Below are 6,228 nucleotides of genomic sequence, written 5' to 3' on the forward strand. Positions count from 1 at the left end.
CCCCCCCAGACCCAGGAGTCCTGACCCCCAGCCACCTTCTCCCTTAGACCCAGGAGTCCGGGCCCCCAGCCCCTCCTCCCTCAGACCCTGGAGTCCAGGCCCCCAGCCCCTCCTCCCTCAGACCCAGGGAGCTGGGGCCCCAGCAGCTCCCCGCTCAGACCCGGGAATCTGAGCCCCCAGGCCCCTTCTTCCTCAAGACCAGGAGTCCAGGCCCCCAGACCCAGCGTCCTGGCCCCAGTGTCTTTCTCTCTCAAGACCTAGGAGTCCAGGCTCCCGGTGCTGTCCTCACTCAGACCTGGGATTCCGGGCCCCCAACTCCTCTCCTCAGATCCAGGAATCCAAGCGCCCAACCATTTTCCCCGAGACCCAAGCGCCCTTGTGGCCGCCCCTTCCACCCGCGGGTCCTCTGGGATACCTGGGGCCGCCGGCCGGTGAGGGAACCGGGAAGGTGGGGAGGGGGGCCCGGGAATCCCCAGGCCGCTTGAGCTCTCAGGTGCAACTACCTCCGCGGTCCAGCGCGGGGCGGGGCCACGTGGCGTCACCGGGAGGGAGCCCGGCTCTGATGTCACCCAGCACCTGCCCAGCTGGGGAAGGGGGCGGGTCCTGGAGCTGCACGGCCTTTCACAGGGGAATGGGGCGGGGGGGGGGGAGAGGAGGCGGGGATGAGCCTGTTGCCAAGTGGGCGGCGGCGGCCCAGCGGCGGCACCAGGCTCCCCTCCTCCCCCTAGCAGGGGACGGGCCGGTGCGGCGGAGAGGACTCCTGGGTTCGATTCCCGCTCAAGCTACCTGGGCCTCCGCTTTCCTCTCTGTGAATTGTGGCCAATGAAATAAGGATGTGGGAGAAAATGCCCCCAGTCCAGTGCTTAATCAAGCAGTGCCTCGCGACAGCACGTAATCTCTCTGAGCCTTTTTCAGCAACCCGTAAATGGGGCAACACCATCCACAGAGAGGACTAGGTGTATCGAAGAAGACCACAAAGTGTTATTCCGGCCTCCGCAGCTCCCGTCTTCTCATGGGCGAAATGAGGACTAAACAGCGGTAAGCGCATTGACTCTGCGCCGGTGTTTTTCTGGCTCTCAGAACAGCTCTCCGGGTTTTAATTCATAGAATGACCTCAAAAACCAATAGGACAGGGACCCTCAGCATCCTCATTTGTCCAACGGGGAAAGAGAGGCACAGAGAGGGTAAGCACGCGCTGAAGGTCACACAGTCACACAGAGGGAGAGCTGGGACTCGAGCTCACACAGTCTTCTTTCTTTCCGAAGAGGGATTTGGAGAGAACGGAGTGGGAGGGGGCTAGAGACCAATGTCTTCCTCCTCGTTGTCAAACTCTCTCGAACCGGCTTCCCCGTCTACGCCATAGGAATCACAGCCTTCCCTAGGGGACTACTCTGAGATTCAAAAGGTTAAGGGACCCAGCACACAGTTGGTCTCCAAAGTGTTATTCTCAACCCCCGTCCCTGCAGTCACCGCCTCTGTCCAGCTTCAGCTTTCCCCTCCCTGTACAATGGGTACGATATAACCCATCTCGAGTTAATAGAATTATTTAGTTGTAAAAATAAAAGCAAGTACAAGTACGCCCAAGTACATCATGAGTGCTCAAATATGTCTTTCCCTACCCCTCTGCCTCTGCCAGTCATGACCCCTGTCTCTGGTCCGCGATTTTTACACGTGAAAACAGAGACACTGTTATCTGGGGGCGGAGGACTGAAGGCGATGACTCAGGTATTACAGCGTCCAAGGTCCCAAAGCGAGCCTCAGTTTCCCCTTCTGCAGAATAGGCCTGGAGTCTCCAGCGAGGACCCAGACCCGGCTTTACACATAGTAGGAACTCGAGTTGGGAGGGGGGAGTGTAGACTCCCCGCCCCGGCCCCCCCCCCAGCCACCGTCCCGCTGCGCGCCCAAGGTGAGTGGCCGCGTCACCACCTCTCCCCCGCCGCCCGCACCGGCCTTCGGGGCCGGTATCCGGAGCCCCTAGGCTCCAGCCTCCCCGGGCCCAGTCCCGCTCCGCCGCCTCCGGCGGGCAGCCGGCCCCGGGAACTCACCGGCTTCCAGGGCCGTCCCGAGGCTTCGGCCTGGGGAGAAAGAGGGGCGGGCCCGCCAGGAAAGCCCCGCCCACACGAGCGCAGCAGGGGCCAATCGGCGCCAGCTGCGACTAGCTACGGCCCCACCCGTAGGGGACGCGCCCGCCAATCAAGAGGAGCGGCTGGCGGACCGGGCCAATCAGAAGTTGTCGGAGTGTGCCAGCCGTGGGAAAAGAAGGGCGCCGAAGTGCGGAGCCAGGCTGCGCGGTCGTGGGCAGGACCCCAGCCTGATGGGCAGGGAAGGCGACCAATGGCGATCTGTGGGGGGGCGGTCGGGGGCAGGAGGCCCAAGGGATACGGGTGAATGCGCCGCTTTGTACGCGCTGCATGAATGGGGGCTTTGTGAGAGCCGGCGTGGGGGGGGGGGGGTTGGCGGCGGGAGGCCGGAATGCCTGGGTCCCCCGGGAGCCAGCGGGCAGGAGAGACAGGAGAGAGAATTAATTCACTGTTGTCGAATGCCGACCGCGTACCAGGCACTCTCCCAGGCTCTCACCCACCAGGCAGGTGTGGGCGATACCGTCAGGAATAATGATGATCATTTATTGAGTGTCCGATGTATACCAGGAGCTGTGCTAAGCGCTTTACCTGCATGATCTCATTTAATCCTCACAACTACTGCTTGGAATTAAGATCTTCATCTTCCAGATGAGATAAACCCAAGCTTAGAAAGACAGTGTTAATTGCCGAAAGTCATGCAGCAGGCAAGTGGCAGAGCAAGGACTCTGATCCTGCCAAATCTGAGTCCAGAACTTGTGTTCTTTTTTCTTTAATGTTTACTTTGAAAGAGAGAGAGAGAACCAGTGGGGAAGGGGCGGGGGGGGGGGGGGGAGAGAATTCCAAGCAGGCGACGTGCTATTGGCACAGACCAGGATGCCAGACTCAAACTCAGGAACAATGAGATCATGAGCTGAGCGGAAGCCAAGAGTCCCAAGCTCAACTGACAGAGCCACCCAGGTGCCCCCAGCACTCATGTTCTTAACCACCATGCTACACTCAAATGGTGGTTAATGCTTCCCAATGTACAGATGGGGAAACTGAGGCTCAGGGAGAGGCAGGTGAGTTCCCAAGGTCACAAAGCAAAGGCCCAGCAAACCCACAAGGTGGAGCCCATGACTGAAGCTAGCCTGTTGCAAGAGAGCCCTGGACCAATGATTTCTGAGCTGTGGCCCCATTTTACAGAGGTACACTGAGACTCCAGCAGGAATGAGCAGCTAGGGTGGCAGCACAGGGCTGCTCAAGAACCAAGCCCCAGGGCCGCCTGAGTGGCTCAGTCGGGTAAGCGTCCGACTTCGGCTCAGGTCATGATCTCACGGTTCAAGAACCAAGCCCCAGTCAGTCTGGCTCTGTAGTTCAATAGCTGTGTGGGCTTGCACCGTTACTGGCCTTCTTTTGAAGTTCCATTGATTTCTGCATCTGTAAAATGGGGCTGAAGGTCTCCCTGCCTCCGCTCTTGCCCGCCAACTCCCAAACCCCGCACACACATGACTGCCAGTGGGATCCTGTCCAGCTCTATTCAGATGATTCCCCTCCTCTGCTCAGAAGCTTGTGCTTTCATGGCTCCATCTCAGAGTAAAAGCCGAAGTTCTCACCATTCTCACCGTTCTCACCGTGGCTCACAAAGCTCTGCCTGATGTGTTCCCTGGGGCCCTGTCTGATCTCATCTCCCTTTGGTCTCCCTGTGACTCCTCTCCAGCAGCACTGGCCTCCTCATTTCCGCAAACACTCCCTAAGCACGGTCTTGCCCCAGGGCCTTTGCATTTGCCGTGTCTTCCATCAGGAATCCTCTTCCCCCAGATTCTGCATGGCTGTCTGCCTCTCATACGGCCAGGTCTCCTCTAGTATCACCTGCTCTGGAAGGCCTGTCCTGAGCATTCTATATGAACCGGTCCCCACATCACACACTCCGCTGACTTGCCTGGTTTGTCCTAAGTATTTATGTGCTTATCTATGTATCATTGGTCTCCTCACTAGAATATAACTACCAAGGGGCGCCTGGGTGGCTCAGTCGGTTAAGCGTCCGACTTCGGCTCAGGTCATGATCTCGCAGTTGGTGGATTCAAGCCCCGCGTCGGGCTCTGTGCTGACAGTTCAGAACCTGGAGCCTGTTTCAGATTCTGTGTCGCCCTTTCTCTCTGACCCTCTCCTAATCCCGCTGCTTAAAACATTAAAAAAAAAAAAAAAGAATATAAGTCTCAAGAAGGCAAGGATCTTTGTTTTGTTCAGTGCTGGATCATCAGGGCCAGGCGCACAGTAGGCGCTCACTAAGGTTTTGTCGAATCAATAGTAAGAAACCCTTGTATTATATGAATGAGATAATGCGTGCCAAGAGCTTAGTGTGGACCGGACATCGGGAAAAGGCTGCATAAACAGTGATTATTATTACAGTTGTTATTTGTTGCCTTACAAGCCCTTCTGATAGCACGCAGGAGCGAAACAACAGAGTGAGAGAAAGTCTACCACAGGAGAAAGAAGCCAGAGAAACGGAAAGGCTGAGAGGTAAGAAGCAGGGAACAAAGACACAGGAGGAGAGAGATGGAGTTGGGGGGGGGGGGGCAGAAGCGAGTACAAGCATCCATCTCCCACTGCATTTGCCCAGCAAGGCGAGTCCTTGTGGGCAAGAAGCATTGAGATTGCCGTGTCCACTGCCCACCCTCTGCAGACAGAGAAGCTGAATTCCAGGGAGGGGAGGACTTTTCTGAGGGCCCCCGAAGTGATAGTACAGCTCACATGTCTAAAGCCTGATTGTGTGCTGGGAACGTGCCCATCGTTGTCACAGGGCATCCTTATGCCGGTCCTGTGAGGTTGGCACTGTCATTAACCCACTTTACAGGCCAGCAACAGGCCTAGGGGGCCCCTGGCTGCTCCTGGCGGCAGATTTGGGCTTAGATTGCAGGAGATCAGACCCCTGAGTCCGTGTGGCTAACAAGACAGAGCTGAGGCCCCTATTACCCCGGCCCAAGTGTTCTCCCCCGTAGCCTACTGCGGTGAAGATATCAGGAGCTGGGGGCGCCCGGGGGGCTCCGGAGGTTAAGTGTCTGACTTCGGCCCAGGTCGTGATCTCACGATTTGTGAGTTCGAGCCCAGCATCGGGCTCAGCACTGGCAGTGCAGGGCCTGCTTGGGATTCTCACTCTCCCCTCTTTCTCTCTCTCTGCCCCTACCCCACTCGTGCTTGTTCTGTCTTAAAATAAGTGGATAAACTTAGGGGCGCCTGGGTGGCTCAGTCGGTTAAGCATCCGACTTTGGCTCAGGTCATGATCTCATGGTTTGTGGGTTCGAGCCCCGCGTCGGGCTCTGCTGACAGCCAGCTCACAGCCTGGAGCCTGCTTCGGATTCTGTGTCTCCCTCTCCTGCGCACGCTGTCCCTCTCCCTCTCTCAAAAATAAATAAAACATAAAAAAAAATTTGTTTAAATGGATAAACTTAAAAAATATATATATAACATGAGCTGCTATTTATTGAATGCCAACTGTGTGCTGGATATTGTGCCCTTTGTGTGTGTGAATTCACTGGATTCACTCAACAATTCTGTGAAATGGAGACTTCTATTATCCCCATTTGACTGACAGAAAACTAAGGCTAAGACAGGTGGAATCCCATGTCCCTGAGGACACGGGAAAGAGTGTGTGAACTGGGACACACCAGAAACTCAAACAGGAAAGAAGGCTCTGGCACGCCTATTCTAGCCGCACTCTACCTGGTAACTGGTGAGGTCATCAGTGCCGGCTAGGGTTAAACCTGCCTGGCAACTGGTGACATCATCATTCCCACCAAGGGGGGAAACACTGGAGGTGTCCTTACTCCTGCTCAATCTGTGGGGTAACTGATGACATCAGCGACTGGGAATATTGAGCTGCCTTTTGCTGAGGACATTCTGTGAGCCGGATGCCTGTGTGAAGCACTTTATGAGTCTTGAACTCCAAGTGATAAGTACTAGTGTCATGCCCATTTTACAGATGAGGACACTGAGCGAAAGCTGCCCAAGTTTGCACAGCTAGAAGCATCAGAGCCCAGGTTTGGAACTAGGCAGTCTGCCTCCAAAGCATGGAATGTGGATCACTGTGTGAAACCACCAGAGAGTGACTGAGACCCAGGAACCCAGTTCAAAGCCCTCCAACTGTCCTCCATCCGCAGTCAGCCACAGA

This window comes from Hyaena hyaena, unplaced genomic scaffold, assembly GCF_003009895.1.
Source record: "Hyaena hyaena isolate Hyena2069 unplaced genomic scaffold, ASM300989v1 scaffold_9, whole genome shotgun sequence".
NCBI classification, from domain to species: domain Eukaryota; kingdom Metazoa; phylum Chordata; class Mammalia; order Carnivora; family Hyaenidae; genus Hyaena; species Hyaena hyaena.